The sequence below is a fragment of the Canis lupus genome, chromosome 30 (genome assembly GCF_003254725.2).
Source record: "Canis lupus dingo isolate Sandy chromosome 30, ASM325472v2, whole genome shotgun sequence".
Lineage (NCBI taxonomy): Eukaryota > Metazoa > Chordata > Mammalia > Carnivora > Canidae > Canis > Canis lupus.
Genome location: NC_064272.1, coordinates 1,247,909 through 1,272,062, shown reverse-complemented (window position 1 = coordinate 1,272,062; position 24,154 = coordinate 1,247,909). Strand labels below are relative to the sequence as shown.

General features: G+C 40.0%; 1 protein-coding gene and 1 long non-coding RNA gene across 2 annotated transcripts in view; one reads left to right on the top strand and one right to left on the bottom strand.

Annotated features, from left to right (window-relative positions):
- Positions 1–11,698, top strand: part of LOC112676196 (uncharacterized) — a 55,625-nt gene extending 43,927 nt beyond the window's left edge. Inside the window, exons 2-3 of the long non-coding RNA XR_007407272.1 lie at positions 8,284–8,387; positions 11,451–11,698. This is a non-coding gene — a long non-coding RNA (uncharacterized LOC112676196). The remainder of the gene's footprint in view (positions 1–8,283; positions 8,388–11,450) is intronic.
- Positions 1–24,154, bottom strand: part of AVEN (apoptosis and caspase activation inhibitor) — a 172,946-nt gene that overhangs the window by 58,911 nt on the left and 89,881 nt on the right. The window lies entirely within an intron of this gene.

Here is a 24,154-nt window from a genome sequence, read left to right as displayed (position 1 = left end):
GCACAGCATAGAGAATGTAGTCAGCGATTTTGTAGTAGCACTGTATGGTGACAGGTGGTAGCTATACTTGTGGCAAGCACAGCATTAACAAAATTGTTGAATCACTATGCTGTACACCTGAAACTAACAGAACATTGTATGTTGATTATATACAAAAAAGACTTTTAAAGGAACCTGCTACATATGGATAATCAGAAATAGTTTGGCTGAACAAGTAAGATTTCATTTGGAGTTGAGAGAGCAGTTGCATTCAGGTCCGCTGGGTGAGACGAGCAAGAAGGAAGTCACCAAAAGATAAAGGAATGAGAGACATGTTGAAGGCAGAGGTGGTTCTACCCAGTGGGCAAGGAGCATTCTTTAGGAAAATGGAAATCAAGGGAGTTGGAAAGATAAGTTGGGACGAGACTGTGCATTGGCCTTGAAATGGAAGTACAAGGTATTTAAACTACATCCCATAGAATGATAACAGGAATACTGACAAAGCAAGGCCATAATGAAGACTGAAAGTCTGAAAGATTCACTTGGACACTTCTCTTCCTATTCTGAAAATATAGGTACAAGACTCACACTCAATGTAAGCACATCCACAAATCTCAGTGAACGCCAGGAAAAAACAACAAAAGAAAAACTCAGGGCATACGCTGACTAGACATGTTGGTATTGTCTGCCCCTCTCTCTCCCAATCTCTCTCTCTCTCTCCCTCTCCCTCTCTTTCTCAGGTCTTTTATCCCTTCCACTGAATAAGAGTTTATATGTGGGGGTGGGAGATGAGCTGTGGGGACCAGGATAAGGCTAGGGAGAGAGACTGGAAGAAGTGGTTAGCGGCAAGCCTACAATTCGTTTTCTTCCTTTGAAAGTGGAAGGGACTGGGGTATGGAAATGCTCCTAGGAAAGAAAAGGGTCAGTTCAGCTGGTCTATACTCCAAGTAAACAACGAGTGTCAGGTCTCTTGACAAAAAAAATATGTGGAGGTATTTACTAGCAGGAGAGTCCTTATCTATGGAATCATTTTAGCATAATGTACCTAATTTGTCTAGAGTTACTTATGGTTAACAAATATGGAATCTTTGACTTTATGGAGTATAGTCCCTTCGAAAATAGGTCAGCCATCAGAATAAAAAATGGAAGTTCTTCCTAATGGAAAGAAACAGTATCCTAATGTACCACAGGCATTGCCTAGAGACCTTGTACCCTACCCTGGCATCTTAACACAGCCAGAGAAGACCTGGGGAGTGGGCTCACAGTCCTGTTCTCACCATGTTTTGTGGTGTCTCAGGACCACTGTGTCCTTGAACATTACTGTAAAGGCTGATGTGGCCTAAGACAGGATTCTTGTGAATCTGATTTAACAGTCTTACCCTCTGTGTTATCTCAGAGACCGCTTCTGAACAGCTTATTTTATGAAAAGCATGTTCTGTTTTACTTCTGATACTTTAATTTATTGTTCTTGTTATTCTGTGACCACATCCTTAAGATACAATTCTTTGTAAAAAGCTCAATCAAGGTTTTGTTAGGAATGAATGAATATTGAATTCATGTCTGTATTCCAGGTATGCTAGTCAGTATTAGTATAAATATTAATGTAAATAAATCTGATGCTTTCAGAGTTAACCTAAGAACATATATTTTAAGGATGTGAATTTTATACTATAATTAGAACGTTTGTGCAAGATTGAGGCCAATACATTAAAAAGAGAGAAGCTAGAAAGAAGGGAATATAAGCTTGATAATTTCCATTCTTTGTTCCATTTCAATGAAACAACCTTATTAGGCAGAAAAAGGAATTAGTAATGTAAGATTTAGTCAAACATTGTTTTACCCATTGAAGGAATGAGTACTTGGAAATTTATTCTATCCCTGAAACATGTATTTAACTTCCATAATGTTAATGATAATTATAGGTAACCTTAACAATAATAGTCAAACAGATGCATTAATGAAGAGTAATCACAGTTACTTCACCTAGGCATATTAATTGATTTTTTTCTCCGACTTCCAAATTCTAGGACATGCAATTGTGCAAGCCTGCAATGTCACAAATGTAGAGCAGAGACAGGCAAGGCTTTTCTGGTAAAGGGCTGATCGGTAAATACTGTAGGCTTTGCGGGTCACCTGGTCTCTGCTGCAACTTCTCAACTCACTATTATAGTGCAAAAAGCACTCAAAGGCAATAAGTAAATAAATGGGTGTGGCTGTGTTCCAATAAAATTTTATTTACAAAAGCAGGCAATGGGCCGGATTTAGCCCTCAAGTGTAACTGGTCCACCTCTGATGCAGACCATCTCTGTGTCCACTAACAACTTACTGAACACCTGAAGTGTATTCAGAGAACCAGAGATCAGTCAGGCCCACATTCTCCAAAAAGTAACAAAAAGCTGCTCAATAACATAAAGCAACATGTACTGAGCATAAAGAAGTTGAAATGAGGTACAATTTAGACAGGCAGAAATAGGGTTCACAGGGCAGTGCTTCCAAGGAGAGGAAAATAGCTGAGTAAAGATACAGAGAAGTTTTAAAATGATCATGGAACTGGGACGCCAGGTTTGAGAGAAACACAAGACCAGTGTAGGAATTCGGGTTGGACAGCCAGCTCTACGTGAAGTAGGGGACAGGGTAGTTTTCAAACCCTACAGGCCTGTATGTGATTATGAGGTAGTCAACAGAAGGCTGTTAGATCTAACATAACTTTTTTTTTAAAAAGATTTATTTATTTATTTATTTATTCATTCATTCATTCATTCATTCATTCATGATAGATAGAGAGAGAGAGAGAGGCAGAGACACAGGAGGAGGGAGAAGCAGGTTCCATGCTTGGAGCCCGACGCGAGACTCCATCCTGGGACTCCAGGATCGTGCCCTGGGCCAAAGGCAGGCGCTAAACCGCTGAGCCACCCAGGGATCCCCCAGATCTAACATAACTTTTAAGAGCAGGGCAGTCCTGTGGAACTTTCTGCATGTGGGAAACACCTCATATTTCACTGTCTAGTGTTGTCTGTAGACTTTAGTGGATTCTTTGAGAGTCTTTCAATAACCAAAAAAAGGTATTTGTACATGCCACTTACATAACATATAAACATATCTCAAATTATGCTTTTCATGGCACATTTTAAAGGCTTTCCTATGACGATCTTGTCTGCTCATAGAATTTTTCAAACCATTCTGAAACATCAAAGTTAAATAGGTGTAAAGCATTCAGAAAGAACATACTCCTGCTTCTCTTGTAGAATATTCCATTGTTACAGATCCATGATTATTGGCAGTATTTGAAGAAGTAGGTAACAAACAATTGAAAAACTTTGGTTCCTATTCTGAATTAAACAGAAAAGGCCTGCAATTCTATTTGTCAAACTAGTTGTATTTGCAACATACATTATGTAGCTGATTGTAGTTAAGTGTATCTTTGCCTTTTCTACAAATATCCTTAGTTGTAAAAACTTTGTTTTAAAAGAATTATTCATGTCAAAATTAGAATTGAAACCCATTCTTCATTAAACTCTGTATCAACTATGTTGATTTTTACATATCTTCTCATTTATAGAATAACTTAATGATGACACAAGCCTCTTGGGCCTTCCTCCTGGTGATCCCCTAAACCAACTACCAGAAAAAGTACCACTCTATCTCATTCTAGCAATATCATTTCTGCAAAGCCTCAGGACAAATGATTAATCAGTGCTGGCAGTGGAAGGAGAGAAATCTGCCACAAATAGCCCATCTGATATCTTCCTTTCTTTAAAGACAAGCCCACAGCTGCTCACCTGATTCCAACACAATTAAGTCTTTGAAGCCCATTTAGGACACTGGCTGAAGAAATGGGTAAAAGAAGAATGGGACTGTTCATGGTCACTGACTTCCCCAGTGCTCCAGTCACTGCAGCGACAATGCTGCGCCAGTCCTGGGGCCATCAGATCAGAAGGCATAGCTTCTAACACAGATGTGGAGTTAACGGGCATTTACTGCACAAGACACTTAAAAGTAGTATCTGTGTACATGCACTGGGCGAGGGCTGCATAGCATAAACTAGTGAAACTACAGTAAATGAGATATGTAATTCAGGAGATTTTTATCTAAGAAGGTACTATAGCAAAGTTCATTTATAATGCTGAGTCTTTCTGAAGTGAAAGGAAGAATTCCAAACCATGGCTAGAATTCAACTCCTAACTCATTTGAAATGAAAAGCTCTTAATTATATTTTATACAGCTTCAGAGACTGGAATTCTATACCTCCTTTGGTGCACTGTTCTAATATTATCATTAAGAAAGCATTCTTTAGGGCAGCCCCGGTGGCACAGCAGTTTAGCGCCACCTGCAGCCTGGGGTGTGATCCTGGAGACTTAGGATTGAGTCCCACGTCAGGCTTCCTGAATGGAGCCTGCTCCTTCCTCTGCCTGTCTCTGCCTCTCTCTCTCTCTCTCTCTCTCTCTCTCTCTCTGAATAAATAAATAAATAAATAAATAAATAAATAAATAAATAAATAAATAAATATTAAAAAAAAAGAAAGCATTGTTTAGGTCTCAAAATCCTCTGTATTATTTAACTCGTTTTCCTCTTAGTTATTCCTTTTTTTTTTTTTTTTAAGCAAATGAAGATAGTGGACAATAGTCTTTCTGTAGCAACACTTTATGTGTAAGATATCATTTTCATCTCAATCATCAATTTTTGTAAGATTCATTCATTTATTTAGAGTGCTCGCCTGCACATAACCAGGAGAGGGACAGGGAAGAGGGCAGAGAGGGAATTTTCAGCAGAATCCTTGCTAAGTACAATGCCTGATGCAGGCACTCAAGCCCCTGACCCTGAGGTCATGACCTGAGCTGAAATCAAGAGCTGGATACTCAACTGACTGAGCCACCCAGGTGCCTGCTATCAACAGTTTTAAAATAACTTCTCTGGCAGCCCAGGTGGCTCAGCAGTTTAGTTCCACCTTCAGCCCAGGGCCTGATCCTGGAAACCCAGGATCGAGTCCCGTGTCAGGCTCCCTGCATGGAACCTGCTTCGCCTTCTGCCTGTGTCTCTGCCAATCTCTCTCTCTCTCTCATGAATTAATAAATAAAATCTTTAAAAAAATAAAATAAAATAACTTCTCAGATGGGAGGAAAAGGAAAACACTGCAACACTGCCTATATACAATTGCGAGGCACATATTGACCAAAAATGTTTAAAATGTGAAAAGAAGTACTTCCTGGAATCTAGAAAACCCAGTAAAATTAAGTAGTTTTCTATTCCTGTCCTCTCCCTGGCTAACCAGTCTGAACTCTTGTGTTTTCTTAGGAACCCTACTTATCACCCCTTTCATTTTAGCTTCTCTTCTATGAATTCTTTTCACACCTTTCCTACAATAGGAAAAACAACATCCGCACTGAGTATACCGGGAAGGCCCTTCCAGGCACTGCTCCTAACCTATTCAGATAGAACACAGAGATCTTTTTCTACCATGGAAGGTAAGAAATAACGAGAGAGTTTACGAAGTGAGTGACACTCACACTCAGGTCTCCTCTCGCACAAGCTTCTTCCAAGGCCCTGGGGAGCCCAGTGATCAAGTCACATAGTCACATGATTTTGTAGAATTTGCAAAAGATATTTTAACTGCAATCTGTTAAGACATTCTTTCCACTTGGCCCTTACCCTTTTCCTTGTAAGAGGTAGCTCTGGTGGGCCCCGAGCCTTGGAGATCTACGTAAAGGGAATTTGTATGGTCAGTTTGGGTTTATTAAGACATATGTTCATGGTTTGCAATCACTTCTGTCATGCCAGTCGTCATGGTACAGGAAGAACTTGCAGGAATTGTCCTGTTGGGCCACCGCACTCAGCTTAGGACACAGACAGGGCTGGCGCACTCACTATGTGTCCTGTCAGCCCTGGTGATGACGTTTGTAGGTAGTGCGGAAGAAACAAGGTCCGGAATGTATAGACTCAAAAGTGGATCCATGCAAAACTCTTCCAACCATCAAACAAGTAAAACTGCAGGCTCGAGATTCAGTTCTCTCCAACACATGGTCTAAATGAACATTCTCTGTGTTCATTAATAGCAGTCCCACTATTAAAGAACATTCCATAAAACTCAGGATAAGCCACTACCACTAAAACAAGAACAAACTGGTTACTGAGTGTTGTCAACTCAAAGATAACGCCTGGGAGGCCCAGCAGTGGAGCCTCTGCCTTTGGCTCAGGGTGTGACCCCGGGGTCCTGGGATCGAGTCCTGCATCGAGCTCCCTGCAAGGAGCCTGCTTCTCCCTCTGCCTCTCTGTGTGTCTCTCTGTGTCTCTCATGAATAAATAAATAAGTCTTTTAAAAACAAAAAACAAAGATGAGCCCTCTACACAAGGAATTTAGAAAGCTCTGAAATCTTACAACTCGTGTTATGAAAGACATTGGAAAAAAAAAAAAAAAAAAAAAGAAAGACATTGGAGAGATGTTCCTAAGTTTGACAAAAGAAACAAGGACAGCGGGGGTAAAGCGGGAGATGCAGCTGAGGAAGGCGAGGCCGCTCCTGAGAGCCAGAGCGCAGACCACGGCGCCAGCGCCAGCACACCGGGCTGCAGGGTGTCCGGTGTGGGAGGGGGAAGCCCAACAACAGGGACGGTGGAGCAGGCTGGGCACTCTCCAGGAAGCGCCGGCCAGGGAGACAGCTCTTGCTGCCGCTGGGGTTCTGAAGCCGGACGGCGGTGGGATGCCCGGCCTGACCACCTGGGATCAGCACATGATATGCGGGTCTCATCAGCTCAGCACCCAGGGTCCTACTCGTCCCTGACGCATTCTGCTTCCCACGCACCTTCTGTTCCCTCCCAGTCTCTGTGTGGACTGAGTCACCGAGCACAGGAAGGTTAATCCTGGTCGCCCGGAGAGTTGATTGTCACACTGTCAATGACTTTTTATCATGAGCGATGGCTTTGACTGAGTGGACCAAACCTCAGAGCTACCGACCATCTCTCTACTGACAGGACTGAAGCCAACCCCGGGGTCAAAGGAAAAGTAGAAGAGCACCTGTGGGCCAGGAGCTGGGGCTGGCCTTGGGGGCCACCGATGACGGAAAGGAGGCTAGTTTTCAAGGCTGCTAAATTTACAGATGCTTTGAGGATTCATCAGATTTTTAATTGTTAAATAAACTATGAAACTAAAGAAATAATTCTCTACCACCATTACAAAATTAGAATCTGTTTTGGCAACCTAAATTTGCACACAAAATGAAAAAAAAAAAGCCATTACTGTGACTAATTACTCTTTACTACCCTTTTCAAAGATAGATCAAAACACCCTTTAACAAATGTCAATTCAATTTTACTGCTAAAGATTAGCAGCAGGTGATAAATGGGAAACACAGTGTCCCTAAATACACAGTGAAGCAGAGCAGTTTAATCTTCACATATCTAAGAAGGGAAATTTATTCAGAACAAATAGGAACATAAGGCATGAAACTACTAGGGAAGTGAATAAAAAGTATCTGATAACAGGCTGATGAATACAAATATGCTCCGTTATAACTGGCGGAACTGCTGCTAAAAACAACCATCCAGCCAGTCCTTTCTCCCCAAGTGCTGCAGATCAATTGTCTGCTTGAGACCTACCAAAGGAGTCCTATAAATGCACCAGCATCTTGAACAGATTAGAAAAAAGAGTCCTAATAGGACAGGAAGTCCTCAAAACAATAGAAGAAAATTAACAAATGCCTTCCATCATTTTACAAATAAGCTGCTATCTCTCTCCGTCCCTCTATCTGTGCTTTCCTCATCTTTTCGGAACAAGCAGAATCGTGTTCCAAAGTCAAGAAGACCTTATTAGGGGAATAAAGATTCGATTCGGGATAGCACCTTGATACACAGCCACTCGAGACACGGAAGTACAGTATGACACTAGTACTATTTGGGTCCATCCAACAAAGAACCACTTTGGTAATTCTTAAAGACAGCTGATTAACTAAAAACTAATTTTAAGTCCAGTTTAATTAAGCCAAGTAATTCGGGTCCTAGACATAAAGAGTTTCTACAAAAGAATGTTAGCATGAATAAAATATACATAAATTACAATCCATGAATCTTTACTCAAAGACTTTTTGAATAAAATATTCCCTCTTCCTTTCACATGAAACAGCCTACAGATATTTTCTTGCTAACTGTAACATGCTATAGGAATAGTCACTATGGACCCAAAATCAAGATTATCACATTAAATATGAAATTCTGAATGAAAAGTAGTGTGTTATAATTTAAGAAATACTGAGGACTGCATGATAATCATGATGACCATGGTTTCATGATTTTTAAATATTCTTTTTTCTTCTCTAGGCAAATCCTGTAGTTTAGGTGCATACACCACCTACTCCTTAGGAATAAAAAGAAGTTACAATTTTCCATTGGTGCTTTTCTCTCAGAATGACTACCACTGACAGGTACGGCACAAACAATAAGCACATTATTTATAGTCTGAATCATAAACCTTTATCCCTCTTCACTTAAAGAGAGGCAGCTTTCTAAAACTTTCAAAAATTTAAATATTTAATTCCATATATAGGATCATCTGTGTGGGTTTATTTTGCAGTTATTTCACTCAGCACATAATCATCAAATTAAAAGACCTTTTAAAAGGTCCCTTTGGGGATCCCTGGGTGGCGCAGCGGTTTGGCGCCTGCCTTTGGCCCAGGGCACGATCCTGGAGACCCGGGATCGAATCCCATGTCAGGCTCCCGGTGCATGGAGCCTGCTTCTCCCTCTGCCTGTGTCTCTGCCTCTCTCTCTCTCTCTGTGACTATCATAAATAAATTAATTAATTAAAAAAATAAAAGGTCCCTTTCATTTATTTATTTGCAAAAATAAACTATGCTAAATATTTTCACTAAATTCATTAAATAGTATTACAGCAAAACTAAATATTTCATTTCAAGTATTTTCAATTTCATCTTCCTTTTCTTAATAAAGAGCTTGACTGGGGCACCTAGGTGGCTCAGTCTGTTAAGTATCCAACTCGGTTTCAGCTCAAGTCATGATTTCAGGGTCGTGAGATAGAGCCCTGCTTTGGGCTCTGCATTCAATGAGGAGTCTGCTTCTCTCCCTCTCCCCCTTCACCACCTCCCAGGTTGTCCACTCACTCGCTCTCGCTCTCTCTCTCTCTCTCTCTAAAATAAATAAATCTTAAAAACAAAAGAGTTTGATTACTGGAATTCATGTAGTAAGCAGAATACAAAATCCAATTGGTTAGAAGTTCCCCTTCTCACAATCAGAAGTATAGCTAACTTGCAACAGAGAAAATAGCTCATCATAAACAAAATAATCCCTCTAACCCAAGAGAATCTTCACACTCACTTGGATGAGATTGATCCTGAGATGGCACTGATCTCCAGAAAAATAAATCACAATGAGAAGCATTATCCAGCATCCTATAAAGTTAAACATAGTCCCAGCATGTAAAAAGACTAGAAAATCGCCCAGTTGATGAAGAACATCTTATCAGGTGAAGATGCAGACCACTAAGAGTAGCACTAGATGTTATAGACAAGCTACACCTACTGATGCAAATGAGCAGAAATATGAGAAATAAAAACAAGTTTTGAGGACTTTTGGTCCACTTGGTAATATACACTACTTAGTAAGATACAGTTAAAAACTGCCAAATTGGTTGTATTTCCAAATCAACAAACTAGTTTGGAGTCTCCATTTCTACCAGTGGATACACATATTGAAAAGTCATAGAGCAATCCTGTCAGTTACATGGGCAGGCACTGAAGACAAACATAGTTCCCAAGACAACTTGACACACATTGATATTGCAAAGCATATGTTTCTAGAAGATTACTTCTATGAGGAGGTTAAACTGCAAAAGGAATGATATAAAACATGAGGAAAAATGATAGTCCTCTTAATTCAGAACTATTTTTAAATTGCAGCTCTCAACACATTCGTGGTTTGTTGAATCAATTTAATGGGTATCAGTGTTTTCAAATGAAATAAATAATAAAATATATCAAAGACACTGCATATAGTGAATGAAAGATTTATTTCATGAATATTTTATTTCTGGTGTGTGTGGGGAAGGGTAGCTAAATAAACTATTTTTTACTTTGCTCCTGTTCAAAAAGTTTGAAAGCCACTGCCTCAAACATTGCCTTTACAAGACAGAACATGAGTAATCAGGGCTTGAGATGAAGGAAAATGTGGAAGGATCGTGGTCCTTCTCATACCCTGGCAGCTCCAGAATCACAAAGGTTACTCTAAGCAAATCCCAACCTATTATTCTGACATCCAGTTTTAATATGTGGGGTTTTTTTCTCACAGCCCAAGCAATTTTCTGACACCAGTTGTGTGTCCTACAGTTCAATCCACCTCTGACACTATCTACCTAGAGATATCATCAGATTCCATAGGTTAAGGACTCAGTCCCAAAGACATTCAAATGTCAATCACAAGCATAAAGTTATTACTTATGCTTCTGACCAACTGGTTAATAAATTCGAGGTCCCAGGACACCCTCCCATACCCACCACACAGGTTAGATTAATTCACTAAAACAGCTCACAGAACTCAGTAAACCATTTTTCTCTCTAAATCATTAGTTTGTTACAAAGCATATAACAACAGAACGGCAAGATAAGAGAGATGCATAGGGCAAGGTATGGAAAGAGCACAGAACTTTTGTGCTCTCTGAACATGCCTCTCTCCCCAAATCTCCACAAGTTCACCAACCAGAAAGCTCTCCAAACCCTGTCCTTTCGGGTTTTTATGGAGGTTTCACTATACAGGCATGACTGATTAAATCCTTGTCCATTACCAATGAATTCAACCCCCCAGGCCTTCTCCCCTCCCAACCCTCTCATCACAAAGTTGGTTCTCCTGGTGACCAGCTCCTATCCTTAAGTGTGCTCCAAAAGTCATTTATCTCATTAACATAATAAAAGATACTTTTAGAGTTCTTAGCACTTGGGAAATATTAAGGCACTCTATACCAGAAATGGGGACAAAGATCAAATACATACATTTCTTATTATGAATCACAATATCACACAAACACACTGTGTCCCTAGAGAGGAGTGGAATATATTCCCAAGAGAGCCCTTTTCTCTCTCTGTTCTACACATTGCTGGAGTATAATCGTCTTTTGGAAGTAGCAACAAGGCTGTAAAGCTCTAAGATAACATGGCTGGAACTAAGCAATCTGTCCAGCTTTGTGCGGAGCTGCAGAGAAAACTTAGGCGATCACAGGACAACCATACAGTGGCCAAGAACAGCATTCCATACTTCAATAATCATGACAAGATGGAGAGCTGCAGAGAGGAAGCCAGTTATCACTATGACACAATGAACATCCTGCCCATATCTCTATCAAATGGCTGTAAACCTGGCAAGCCTAGAATGCAGAAGAAAAAAAAAAATCTTTCTTCTCAACTATAACATTCAATCTGTTAAAATGACTGCTTCCCCCCCACACACACAGATTCAACCCATTGTCATTATCTTTACAGAACTGATGAGATGTTGCCTGCAATACAGTCACTTTGTAGCATGACTACAACATACATCGACACACTGGCTGCGATGAAGGTCTCCAAAAGAAACCATCCTTTTTGGGGATCCCTGGGTGGCTCAGCGGTTTAGCGCCGCCTTCTGCCCAGGGTGTGATCCTGGAGACCTGGGATCGAGTCCCGCATTGGGCTCCCTGCATGGAACCTGCTTTTCCCTCTGCCTATGTCTCTGCCTCTCTCTCTCTGTCTCTCATGAACAAATAAATAAATAAAATCTTAAAAAAAAACTGTCCTTTTTTAAAAGCTACAAGAAATCAAAAAGCAGTTCTACTACAACTAAATTATATAGTCAGAACACTATCTCCTCTTTTAGAGTTAAGGCAACTAAGAAAGGGAAAATCTTTACTCTCGAGGAACCAAATGGCTCCATCTCCAAAATAACCTCAAGGATCCAAACTTGCCAAGATACTTACGAGGTGATCTCTCTTTTCTAAAAAGATAAAATAAAAATAAAACATAGAACAAATACATTAAATGTGCGATCCTGTTAAATGTATATAGCCAACACACATTCATGGCCATACATAACTTTAAACCTTTTAACTTTAAATTCCCTCATAAAGACAGAAAGGATTCTAAAAGTATTCAGAAGAGAAAGCAGTGAAGCCTCATTCAAAATCCTATTTCATAAAAAAAAAAAAAAAAAAAAAAAAGAAAGACACAGAATCACTAATAAGCGATTTCCACTTTGAAGACTTGGATCACAAGTTATTAAGACAGATCAACCAGCTTAGATCCCAGTTATCAAACATGTTTAAAATTAAAAATCAGTTTCAGCAAAAGGAGAGGGCAAATCCATAATGATAAAAGATAGGTTTAAGAAAAGGAATTTTCATTACTAAAGAAATCCCTTTTTTTTCTCATGACTAAGGCTCAATCTACTACTTAGCAAAAACACCTAGTGAAATTAAAATAACACGTTTAAAAAGATCTTTAGGAGTTGTATTTCACGCAATTCTTTTAGAAACCCAAAGGAATGGAAAAGAGCTTGCAGGGGGCAGAGGGTGTCACTATCTACATGTTCATCTGGTTTTGTTGTTTGGATTGATTGATCTCAAAATAACCTTGAACAGCCGTTCAGAGCAATACCAAGCATCAAGCTGGTCCCCTTTACTGCAACCTCTTTGTTAAGTAGACTCTCAGCAGCATATTAACGTCCACACTAACAAGGAAGACTAACTGGTAAATTATGGATATATTTAACTTTTTGCATTGTAAAATCAATACACCACAGAAACAAATACTACGCATTCACCTAGCATCTTGGTTACACAGTAGCTCAGAAAGGAAGTAACTCAGTGAAAAGAACATGGGCTCTAGTATCAAAAAGATTAGGTCCGAACTCCAGCTCTACCACCTTCTGATTATGTAACTGGAAGCTACCCATCTAAACCCTAAATCTCAGTTTCCTTAGCTGTAAAGGGTAAATGAGAAGATCTACTTAATAGGGTTGGGTAAGAATTAAATAAAATTACGTATGGAATTAAATAAAATCACGTATGGAATGCAGATAGTACACTGCCTGACACATTATAGGTCTCAAATATTATTTACCTTGAAAATAATCATGCCCATCTCAAACCCCAGAAAGTATTTCTGATTTTCAATTCATTTACCTAGGAAGAGACGGAACTGAAGCATAGGTCACTAAGGTCCCTTTCAGAAGTGATGTGACCCACTGAAGTGCTAGGATTCCATGGTAATAATGTACAACAGACATGATTATTGTACTGTGATGGCTACACTCTCCTATTTTGAACCACAAATTTACAAACTGAAAGTTCTGAAACTCTTAAAGTGAAGAAAGCACTTTGTCGTAAGTTGCCATAAAATAATTTTCGAGAGGAGCACCTGGCTGGCTCAGTCAGTTGAGCATTTGACTCTTGAATGCAGCTCAGGTCAAGATCTCAGGGTTGTGGGCAGCCCGGGTGGCTCAGCGGTTTAGCGCCTGCCTTGGGCTCAGGGCATGATCCTGGAGACCCGGGATTGAGTCCCACCTCGGGCTCCCAACGTGGGATTCGATCCCGGGTCCCCAGGATCGCGTCCTGGGCCAAAAGCAGGCGCTAAACCGCTGCGCCACCCAGGGATCCCACACATTTAGTGTTGTAATACTACAGGCTAGAAATGTGCTAAAGAGTAACTTTAATTTTCTGGAAGCAGAATCATAAAATGAAGCACCTGTACAATTTAAAATATAGGAATAGGACTTTCATTAAATGAGTACATTATCAAAAATCTACAGTAAACATTATACATAATGGAGAAACTTTAGAATCATTCCCACTAAAGTAAAAAACAAAGATGTCCTCCATCCCTGCCTCTATTCAACATCATGCAAAACCCAGTGTGGTAAGAAAAAGAAGTCAATGGTTCAAGAAGTAGATAGCAAAAAAACAAGACCAGTCCTGTCCACAGACAGCACGGTTGACTACATGGAAAATGCAAAAGTATCTACAAATTATAAGAATTCATGAGAGTTCACTGAGGTTCCTGAATCCAATGTGTTCCACTGATAACTAGAAAATATAATTAACCAAAAAAAAAAAAATTCTATGCACCATATCAACACAACTATAAATCACCTAAGAATAAATACACTAAGATATGTCAAAGCTTCTTGTGGAAAAAAAGTTGTAACATCTCATTCAAGGATATAAAAAAAAAAAACTAAATAAATGGAATAATGTGCCATCAATGTGGCTAGGAAAACTTAATGTCATAAACAAGTCGGGTCTTCTCCCATTACTTATAAATGCAAATCCAAATGAAATCCTTAAGTTTGGGGTTATTTTTTAGTGTGTGTGTATTATTTAACAACCTATTCCTAAAATTCACATGGATGAAGAACAGTTAAGAAGAGCCAAGACAGTTTTAAAGAATAACAAATTGGGAGTCTTGCTTTCTCATATATTAAGACTTATTATATAACTATAATAATTAAAGAGTGTGGTATTAGTGCAATTAAAGATAATGCAGTGATTTAAAAAAAAAAGAGAGAGAGACTCCAGAAACAGACCCTTATGTTTTGATTAAATCCATGGGGAAAGGATAGCTAATTCAATTAATGATGCTGGGGCAACCGATTAGCCATTTGGAAGAAAGGAAAATAAAATCCTGCTTTGGGCTGAATCATATCCTTCTAAAATTTGTATGTTGAAGTCCTAGCCCTCAGTGTGGTAGTGTGTGGAGATGGGGCCTTTGGGAGGTGATTAGATTTAGGTAAGTCATAGGGTGCCCATGACGGGGTTATTAGTACCCTCACAAGGAGAGACACCAGGGAGCTACCCGTGTTCTCTCCCCCATTCCCCACCATGTTAGGACACAGAGAGAAGCTGACCACCTGCAGTCCAAGGAGAGCTCTCACCAGAAACCTACGATGCTGGCTGGCACCTTGATCTTGGACCTCTAGTCACAAGGACTGTGAGAAATTAAGTTTGTGGTTTAAACCACCCAGTCTGTGCTATTCTGTTATGGCAGCCCGAACTAATACACAGGTCTACTTTATAAAAATGTAAAAAAAAAAAAAAAGAAAGAAAGAAAAAAAATCAAGCTAATTAAATAACTACATATGAAAAAAATCAGGAAATTTAAAGAAAAGAAAGTAAACATATTCATACGATCTTGGTAGAAAAGAAGGATTTCTTAAAGCAATATATCAGAAACAACAAAGGAAAAGCTGGTAAATTTGGTTGCTCTAAAATTTACAAGTTGTGTTCAACAAAAGACACCATGGCCCAAGAAAAATATAAGCCATTCTCTTTTTGCCATGTGAGGGGACAATGAGAAGTCAGGGGAGCCTCGGAGAGGACCCTCAGAAGAACTGACCATGCCAGTGTGCCAATTGTGCACGGGCCAGCCTCCAGAACTGTGAGGAATGAAATTCCTTTGTTCTAAGCTGCCCAGTCTGTGGTGCTTTGTCATAGCAGCCTGACTGGACTAGGGCAGATGAGAACAGATTTTTTCTTTTTTTCTTTTATCGTTTGTCCATTTTGAGTCCTATCTGTAAAACACTTATCCACTTCAGGATCTCAAAGATTTTCTCTGGTTTCTACCCAGAAGTTGTAGCCTCGGTTAGAAATCCATGATCCATTTTGCTTTATTTTATTAAGTGTGCAAGGTTAAAAAAAAAATTAATATGTCATTTTAAGGGAGAAAATATTTTCTCAAAAAGCATTAACAGGTCATTTTAGGGGAGAAAATATTTTCTCATGTTACCAATAAAAAAAATAATATCTTAGTTGTGGGGGTGCCTAGCTGGCTCAGTCAGTGCAGCATAAAACTCTTGATCTCAAGGCTATGAGTTCAAGCCCCACATCAGACACAGAGCTTACATTAAGAAAAAAATGAAAAAAGTAAAAAAAAAAAATTAACATCCAGTTCTAGAATATACAAAGAACTCCTACAAATCAAAAGTGCTTGCATTTATCCAGAACCTCTTTGCAGCACTTTATTAATCAACACGCCATACTGCGTTCAGTCTCCTACAATCGAGAATGTGTAAATCGCATGATCAGAATAAACAATACAGTTGCAACTTCAAACAAGCTCTGATGTCTAACCACAGAATCACATTTCCCGCCAAACCCACAGCACCAGATACGGCTGCTGCTTGTAACCCCACTGTCACTAAATCCTCGAGCCTTCCAGCAGCCTTCCACTCTTCCCTCTTCTTCACTATAGTTATCACTGGATTGTGGTCACCAAAATTTTGATCTGATTTTAATCATCAACTATAATTCATGTATTGCCAGAGGTTAAAATGACATCACGTTAGGACTAGAAATCAATATTAGTTGTCATCTATGGAGTAACATGTACAACTGAATAAATTATGCTAAGGACAAAGTCCCTTAGAGAGGTAAACTCTAAAGCCACAATAGAGAGAGAGAAAGAGACCCATAGAGATCACTGCCACACTGGAAAGGTACAAAATGTGTTGGAAAGGATTTTAAACTAGGAATCAGGGAAACTAAATTCCAATCTAAACCCTGTAATGTAGCTATTCATTACATAATGTAATATCCCTAATCTTCAGCTTTCTCATCCTTTAAAATAGGATGAAATGATTGTTAAAAGTTCTGGAAATTCTAGGGGCGCCTGGGGGGCTCAGTCAGTTAACCATCTGCCTTCAGCTCAGGTCATGATCCTGGCATCCTGGGATGGGGCCCCACATAGCAGGGAGCCCTTCTCTCCCTGCCCCTCTGCCTGCTGCTCCCCCTGCTTGTGCTCTGTCAAGTGAATAAATAAAATCTTTTAAAATAAAGTTCTGGAAGCTCTAAGATTCAATGTATAACCCCTTTTCTACAGTTAGAGAAACTGTGGTAATAACTGGAAATAACTTGGACTACACAAATCAGCATCTTTGTTTCCTTTTAACAAGCTCAAAAAACCATTAAGGCACTTGCAACCTCTTCAAAATCAAGTAATACTGAGTATTTCGACAGAACAACTTCATCTTATTTTTCCTCTTCTCAACCAACCTTTCGGTCCCTCCGTATGTTCTGACTTGCAAATACAGTGCTATGAGTTACTGACTGGTGGGACAGCTCATCCCCAGGGTGTCCCCACGGTCAACTCAGACCCCAGGGACGCACCGGGAGCATTGAGGGAGGAAGGGGACACCCACCTACCCAGCCAGGTCAGCCAACCAACCCTGGCCATCAACAGGGTGACAGGTGTCACAGATGGCCCTTACATCCTTTCTACAATTTGTTCTACAGAACATTAGCCCTGCAAGATGTTCTAAGAAAAAAGAATACCACAAATGTTTCAGAAATGCTTCCTGTTGTACCTCATTTCTGAGTAATTCACAATGAACATGCAAATATTAAAGGCTCTGAGAAGCCCTAAAGAAATCTGATTTATAGTGTTGAATCTAGGGTTTCTCAACTCAAGTAATCACAAAACTCTTTTTCCACAGATTTTCTATTAACACTCTATAAAACTCATGCTCCAAGGAAGCCACTTTGGAACATGCTTGCTTAAGCATAATATTTAATTCAAACACTTCTAAACTGAAACTGATTTTTGTTGCTTTGTTTTTTGCTTCTGACATTCTGTATCACTCAGAGAATCATTTACTAAGTAATAAGTTCTAAATTGTCCAACATCCAACTGTTCAAAATTAAACAAACATGTTGTAAGGCTTTCCCTCTGACACACACACCTGAAACCTATCAATCAAAGAATATGGTCATGTGGGACAGAAACCACCAGCTCTCTGGTCCAAGTACATAAATCACAATTACCCTGTCAGAGAATATCTTACATCTATTCTCGCCTGGTTGTTTTAGTTTTAGTTTTGGTCACTGCACAGTTTACATTTAAACAACAAAACTTTCAAGCAAAAAGGTAATTGAAACACAAAGTGAGAATAATTTAAATCACCAGAAAGGAGATTTAAAAACTGAAAATGGACAAGTCTTAAGATACTCTGTATAAAAGAAGAAAACCCCAACCCATTCAACAAACAACAACAGCATAAAACTTAACTTGGCATTCTTTTTTCTTTAATATTTTATTTATTTATTCATGAGAAACAGAGAGAGAGAGGAGAGGCAGAGACACATGCAGAGGGAGAAGCAGGCTCCACAGAGGGAGCCCCATGTGGGACTCAATCCCAGGTCTCCAAGATCACGCCCTGGACTGAAGGTGGTGCTAAACTGCCGAGCCACCCAGACTGCCCTTAACTTGGTATTCTTATTGAAAATGTAAATCACCATGTGAATATTGACTTAGATTCCAGCAAGATGGGGACAACGCTAGCAAAAAGTAGAAGGCTTTGTTAGCCATCTATACACTTCAGTTTTTCATCATTTGCTTTCTTGACAGTAAGAACTCCTAACTGTGTCAAAAAAGAACAAAGAAACAGCCTATCCTAAAATACCATTATCAAAAACACTTGGTCCTAAGAGACTAGCTAACAAAATGGTGTTTTTATCAAGTAGTCTTCCAAATCCATTCTAGGAATCATGGAACACAAACCATCAGGGCATTTGAAGAGTTACCGTCAAATCTTGAGAAAAAAAAAAAAAATCACAATAAAGATACCAAATCTGTCCGCAAACTCAGTTACTACATCCACTTACAGCTATCACTAGATATGAAGGAGTTAGGGGGAAGACACTCTTTATTAGCTCCCAAAATCAAGTCCTATGATTATTTAATTATGAAATCACATTTTTTACATTAATCCATATTCTTCTTGCTATCAAATTCACATTCACCATCCTCCTTTAAGTTCCCATTCAAAATGTAGCTCATTCAGGAAGACTTCAACACCCCTACTAAATGCCTATGGTACTGTTTAAAAGTTTTTTTATTTTATTTTTATTAATGAGAGACACACAGAGAGAGAGAGAGAGAGAGAGGCAGAGACACAGGCAGAGGGAGAAGCAGGCTCCATGCAGGGAGCCCCACGTGGGACTCGATTTCGGGTCTCCGGGATCAGGTCGCTGAGCCACCTAGGCTGCCATATGGTACTGTTTAAAGATCAAGTTGTTGACGGGATGAGCACTGGGTGTTATTCTGTATGTTGGTAAATTGAACACCAATAAAAAATTAATTTGTTTAAAAAAAATAAAATAAAAAATAAAAATAAAGATCAAGTTGTACTTTGTAACGCGCTGCTTTGGGAAGATGTTCATCTTCATGTGTGTGCATGAATTCTTCTAAAAGGCATCATCCTGAGGACTCCTTCTGTAATTCAGGGTTTCTTGGGTGCTTTCACAAAGTACTCCTTTCATCAGAGGAGCTACCACACAACCAAAATTTACTTGAAGTCTTCTGTTTTCCCTTTAAAATGTATTCAAAATGTAAGATTCAACACCATAGTGCATTTATTTTAACATAAAAATGTTTAGTGTTAGTGAGGATGGGGAGACATTGGAACCCCTGTGCTCTGTTGGTGGGACTGTAAAATGTTGTGACAGCTATGGAAAATGGTATAGAAGTTCCTCAAAAAATTAAAAATATAACTACCATATAATCCAGCAATCCCACTTCTGGGTGCATATCCAAAAGAATTGAAAGTAGAATTTTGAAGAAAAATATGCATGCCCATGTTCATGAGAGATAAATGGATATATATGAAATGTGATATATACACATCATGGAATATTATTCCTTAAGAAGCAAGGAAATTTGTCACAGGCTGTATGGATGAACCATGAGGGCATTAAGTGAAATAAGTCACCAAAAGACAACTACTGCGTGACCCTTCTGATAGGAGGTATCACAGTAGTCAAGATTACAGAACAGAAGGAAGAATTGTGGTTACCAGGGGGTTGGAGAATGGGAGAAAAGGAAAATGTTTTTTAGAAAGTATAAAGTTTCAGATTTGCAAGAGAAAAAGTCCTAGAGATCTGTTTCATCACAATATGAATATACTTAACGCTACTCAACTATAAACTTAAAAATGATAGTAAGATGGTAACTTCTGTGTTATGTGTTTTTACCACAATTTTGTAAAATGTTTTTAATCACTTGATTTGTCCCAAATCTGCTCTGCAAGTAAAAACTGGTGTTACCGTACTTACTCAACACACACACACACACACACACACACACACACACAAGCACACGCACACACGCACACATGCTTAATGAAGTAGCCTCAAAATCCCCCGCAGCTCTGAATGTGGCTCCCAGAACCAAACCTACTCTTCTCACATCCTCTGCGCAATTCAACAGTTATCAAGCGACTACACTGTGGTGACCTCAAGGGAATATCAAAATTAACTGAGCCATGATCCCTGCCCCTGAGCAGATCAGAGAAACCGCCTGCGCTCGGTTCAGCTCCATCTCCTCGGTGAACTGACCACATCTGCAGTTCTCCTCAGTGACCTGCTAAATTGTAGGGGAAACGGGGTGAATTCTTCAGACTGCTGTTTCTCTGGATAAAGTCCCAGAAGAGTAAACACAAAGAACAAGACCCACACAAGGGATGAAAGTCAGCGTAAATTTAAAAACATTCAATTAACCCAAAGTTCTTTGTTAAAAGAGAAAAAGCTTCAAGTAAAAATGGGGGACGCGCCCTTCCAATAAAACAAACACACAGATAAGTCTTAAGATGCGTTAGCACAGCAGGAATGGATGCTCCCTAGCAACGAGAGCCAGCGAAGCTGTCCAGTGAAATAAAAATATGCAACTCACTCAAATGGAAGATTCATGGCCGAGGGAACTGTAAAGAAATTTATTAGTGCAAATTACACTTTATCCACCAGGCCAGTCAGGGTCTGCTCTGGGCAAGGTCTCATGAGGGGCGCACAGAGTTGCCCCCCAACAGTAATCATTCGTGTTACTTCCCGGTAGGTTTTTATGTCTACTGCAGTGTCGATTGTGACACGAATCCTAGCACAGCACCTCTGGGTACAACCACAGAGACAGTCTGTAAGAACAAGCTTACTTTCCTTATTAAAGGCATGTGGGCGGTTTATGTCACCACAGAAACAGCTTTACCTCCCAGGGAAACTGATAACGGGGGAATTATGGGAAAAGCTGCTTTTCCCCGACCCTCAGTACCTCCACTTAGGCCTTCATCATTTCTGGCTTACTGCAAAGACTCCGGCCCACCTCACACCCGGCCATCCTAGTCGGCATCAGGTAAGCTCTCCAAACTCCGGAACTGTCCATGGCTCTCCCCTGCTCAAAATCTCCAGCGGTCCACGGAGCCTTCAGGGTCTCTGACATGACATAGGAGGCTATTTGCCATTTAGTCCCTGTAGGACGCATTTTTCTCAAAGATCTTTATTTTTAAATAATTTCATATTTAGAAATGTTACAACTCCTTACCCTTTTCATCCAAATTCAGCACTTTCTAAACCTAGGACATAACCTCAGTGACAGCAGGAACTATGTATTTTACTCACATGTGCCTGGCACTGAGGTGATATTCAATAAATTTGTGGAAGAAATCAATCAGTAAGTGAATAGAGTAGGAATTAATGAAGGGCCCACTTTCTGGTTAAACAGAGTGGGTTGAATGCAAATGTTACCTCTGCTCCCCTCCTGAACTTTCACTAAGATAACAGATAAAGACACTTTTTTAAGCATAAATCTGTACAAACAAAGATAAGGGCTGACAGTAGCCAAGGCGGGGGGGGGGGGGGCATGGTGGGGGTAAATGACCCAGGAGTCCTAAGAATATGAACCCTAGAAGGCAGCCCAGAAGAAAGGCACAGGCATGAGGCACAGGTATCTCTGAAGAAGGGGTGCAGGGAGGGCTGCAAGAAGAAAGGACGCTGAGCAAATCTATTAGACTCCAAAGATCTGCTGCCCAAAAGGACACCCTCATGTAATGGACCCTCCCTCCAACAGCAGCAAAAAAAACTTCTCCAGGAAAATTAATTCAACTGTTAGCAAGCAGCTTCTCTGTGCCAAGCTCAGCCCTAGAGTCCCAAAAATCTAAGGAAACAAAGTTAGGGCCTGCCCCAAGGAACTTCCATTCTAGTGGGGGGAAATGAGCAAGTGCATCAGCGACAGACCAGATGTGAGGAACCAGTGGGGAGCAAGGGCAGAGCACAGGAATGCAGTGTGGTTCTTGCTACAGAGCAGAAATTGGAAGGAAGGGAGGGAGGGAGGGAGAAAGGAAGGAAGTTAGGAGAGAAAGGAAGAAAATAAGACATGCAGACATCCAGGGAAAGAACATTCCAGACTGATGGAGTTGGGTGCACAGGCCGCAAGGTAGAAGCAAACTCCAAGCGTGAACAGCACGGCAACTGACCTAGTGGGGCAGGTGAAGGGAGTGGGGTGTCGGAGATGTAATGAGGAGCCAGATTGACAGAAGGAACCATCAAAGCAACAATTCCCCTATCTACTGGCCACACACTAATTCCTTGGAGAGCTTTAAAAAATTTCCATGAGGGCAGCCTGGGTGACGCAGCGGTTTAGTGCTGCCTTCAGCCCAGGGCCTGATTCTGGAGACCCAGGATGGAGTCCCACGTCAGGCTCCCTGCGTGAGCCTACTTCTCCCTCTGCCTGTGTCTCTGCCTCTGTATGTGTGTGTGTCTCATGAATAAATAAATAAAATCTTTTAAAAAAATAAAAATAAAAAAGTTCCATGAGTCTCACTCGAGTTTCTGATCTGAATTTTCATTGGTATGGGGTGTGGCTGGTTGTGAGTAGTTTTGAAATCTCCAAAGGTCTGTAAATGAGTTTCAAGCCATGGAATTGGAAGAACTCTGGGCTCAGGGATGCTAAGCACAGCTGGGGAAGGCAGTGGAGGGACTCCACTGAAAACAGGAAGATTAAGTAAAAGGTGACAAACTCAAAATCTAAGCTCCTAACCCCTCCAGCCTCTTTTCCCATCTATCACCAAGAAATCCTAGACAGAAAATACTGGCAGCCAGATGTACAGAGACTGACATGGGCAAAAAGCGAACAACAAATGATCCCAGTGTGAGGCAGGGGAAACCCTGGCAGCTGGGGTGCTCCAAGTGCTTTAAGTTCTGGAAAACTGAGAGGTATATGCCAACTAACAGATGGGAAAAGTAAAAAACCATCATGAAAGGTTAAGAGAAAAAGACAAGGAAAACAAATATCTGGAATGTGTAGATACACTTGGGGACTGTGAAATTAAGTAAGTAATTTAACCATTAAGTATAATCACTTAGAGTCCCTTGAAAATAATCAGAATAAAAATGATAGCTATGTTAGGTCTATGATGGATGGCAAATGTGGCAATAATGAGTTTCTATGGGGCAGAAAATCCATGAGCAATTCCACTCATTTTAAAAGGTTTTTCATTTTCAAGAATGACAAAACAATTAGATATTAGCATAAGAGACCACATGCTATTTCTAAACATATCTAAAATTCTTATGAGGATATCAAATAATGTCTCTTAATTGCATATATGAGCTGTCTTGGTTGTTCTGCAAACTGATATAAAGAATCAAGCACTAAACTAATAATTTATTTTGTGAATTATTATAAAGAAAGTAACAATACTTTTAAGTAATACTTTCCCAACTCTTAACAAATATCTAAAGATATTAAAAATATAAGGGGGGAAAAAAACCATCCCAAGACTCACAGATACAATGGTAGGAGTTTGAGACCCCCAAAACTGCATCTAAAATGAAGTACAGCTTTTGAAGATTGTTTAAATATGACCATTCAACTCAATTCATTTCAACAGATATTTTTAATGCCCTACTATATGTCAAGTCTCCCCTAGGTGCTGGGCCTCAAAGATGAAAGGCTCTGCTTCTGCCCTCAAGGAGCTCAAAAGTTGTAAGGGAGACAAACACCCAAACAAGCCATCACAACCATTCTGAGAACTTGGGCCCTGGGTAGAGAGACAGCTCAAAGGAAGGACTGCCTACTAGGGCATCTGAGGAAGTTTCAGAAAGAAAATGACGATTAGTGAGTTTTTAAGGTAAGAGGAGAAGTTGGTTAGGGGAATAATCAGATAAACAACTGGTAAAAATTGGTATGGTGAGTTCTGAAAACTATCATTAAAAGCAGGGTGAACTTGGGACAGAGGAAGCAAGAGACTTTGGCCAAGGCCAGATCTAGAGAAGTCCGTGTGGCATTCCTGTCTTCAGCCCCAAACCTTTGTGAAGGCCTCCAGGCGGAAGGGAGACAAATACCATTTAGCCTCCCAGATTCCACTTGCTTCACAGCCTTCCAAAAACAACTTA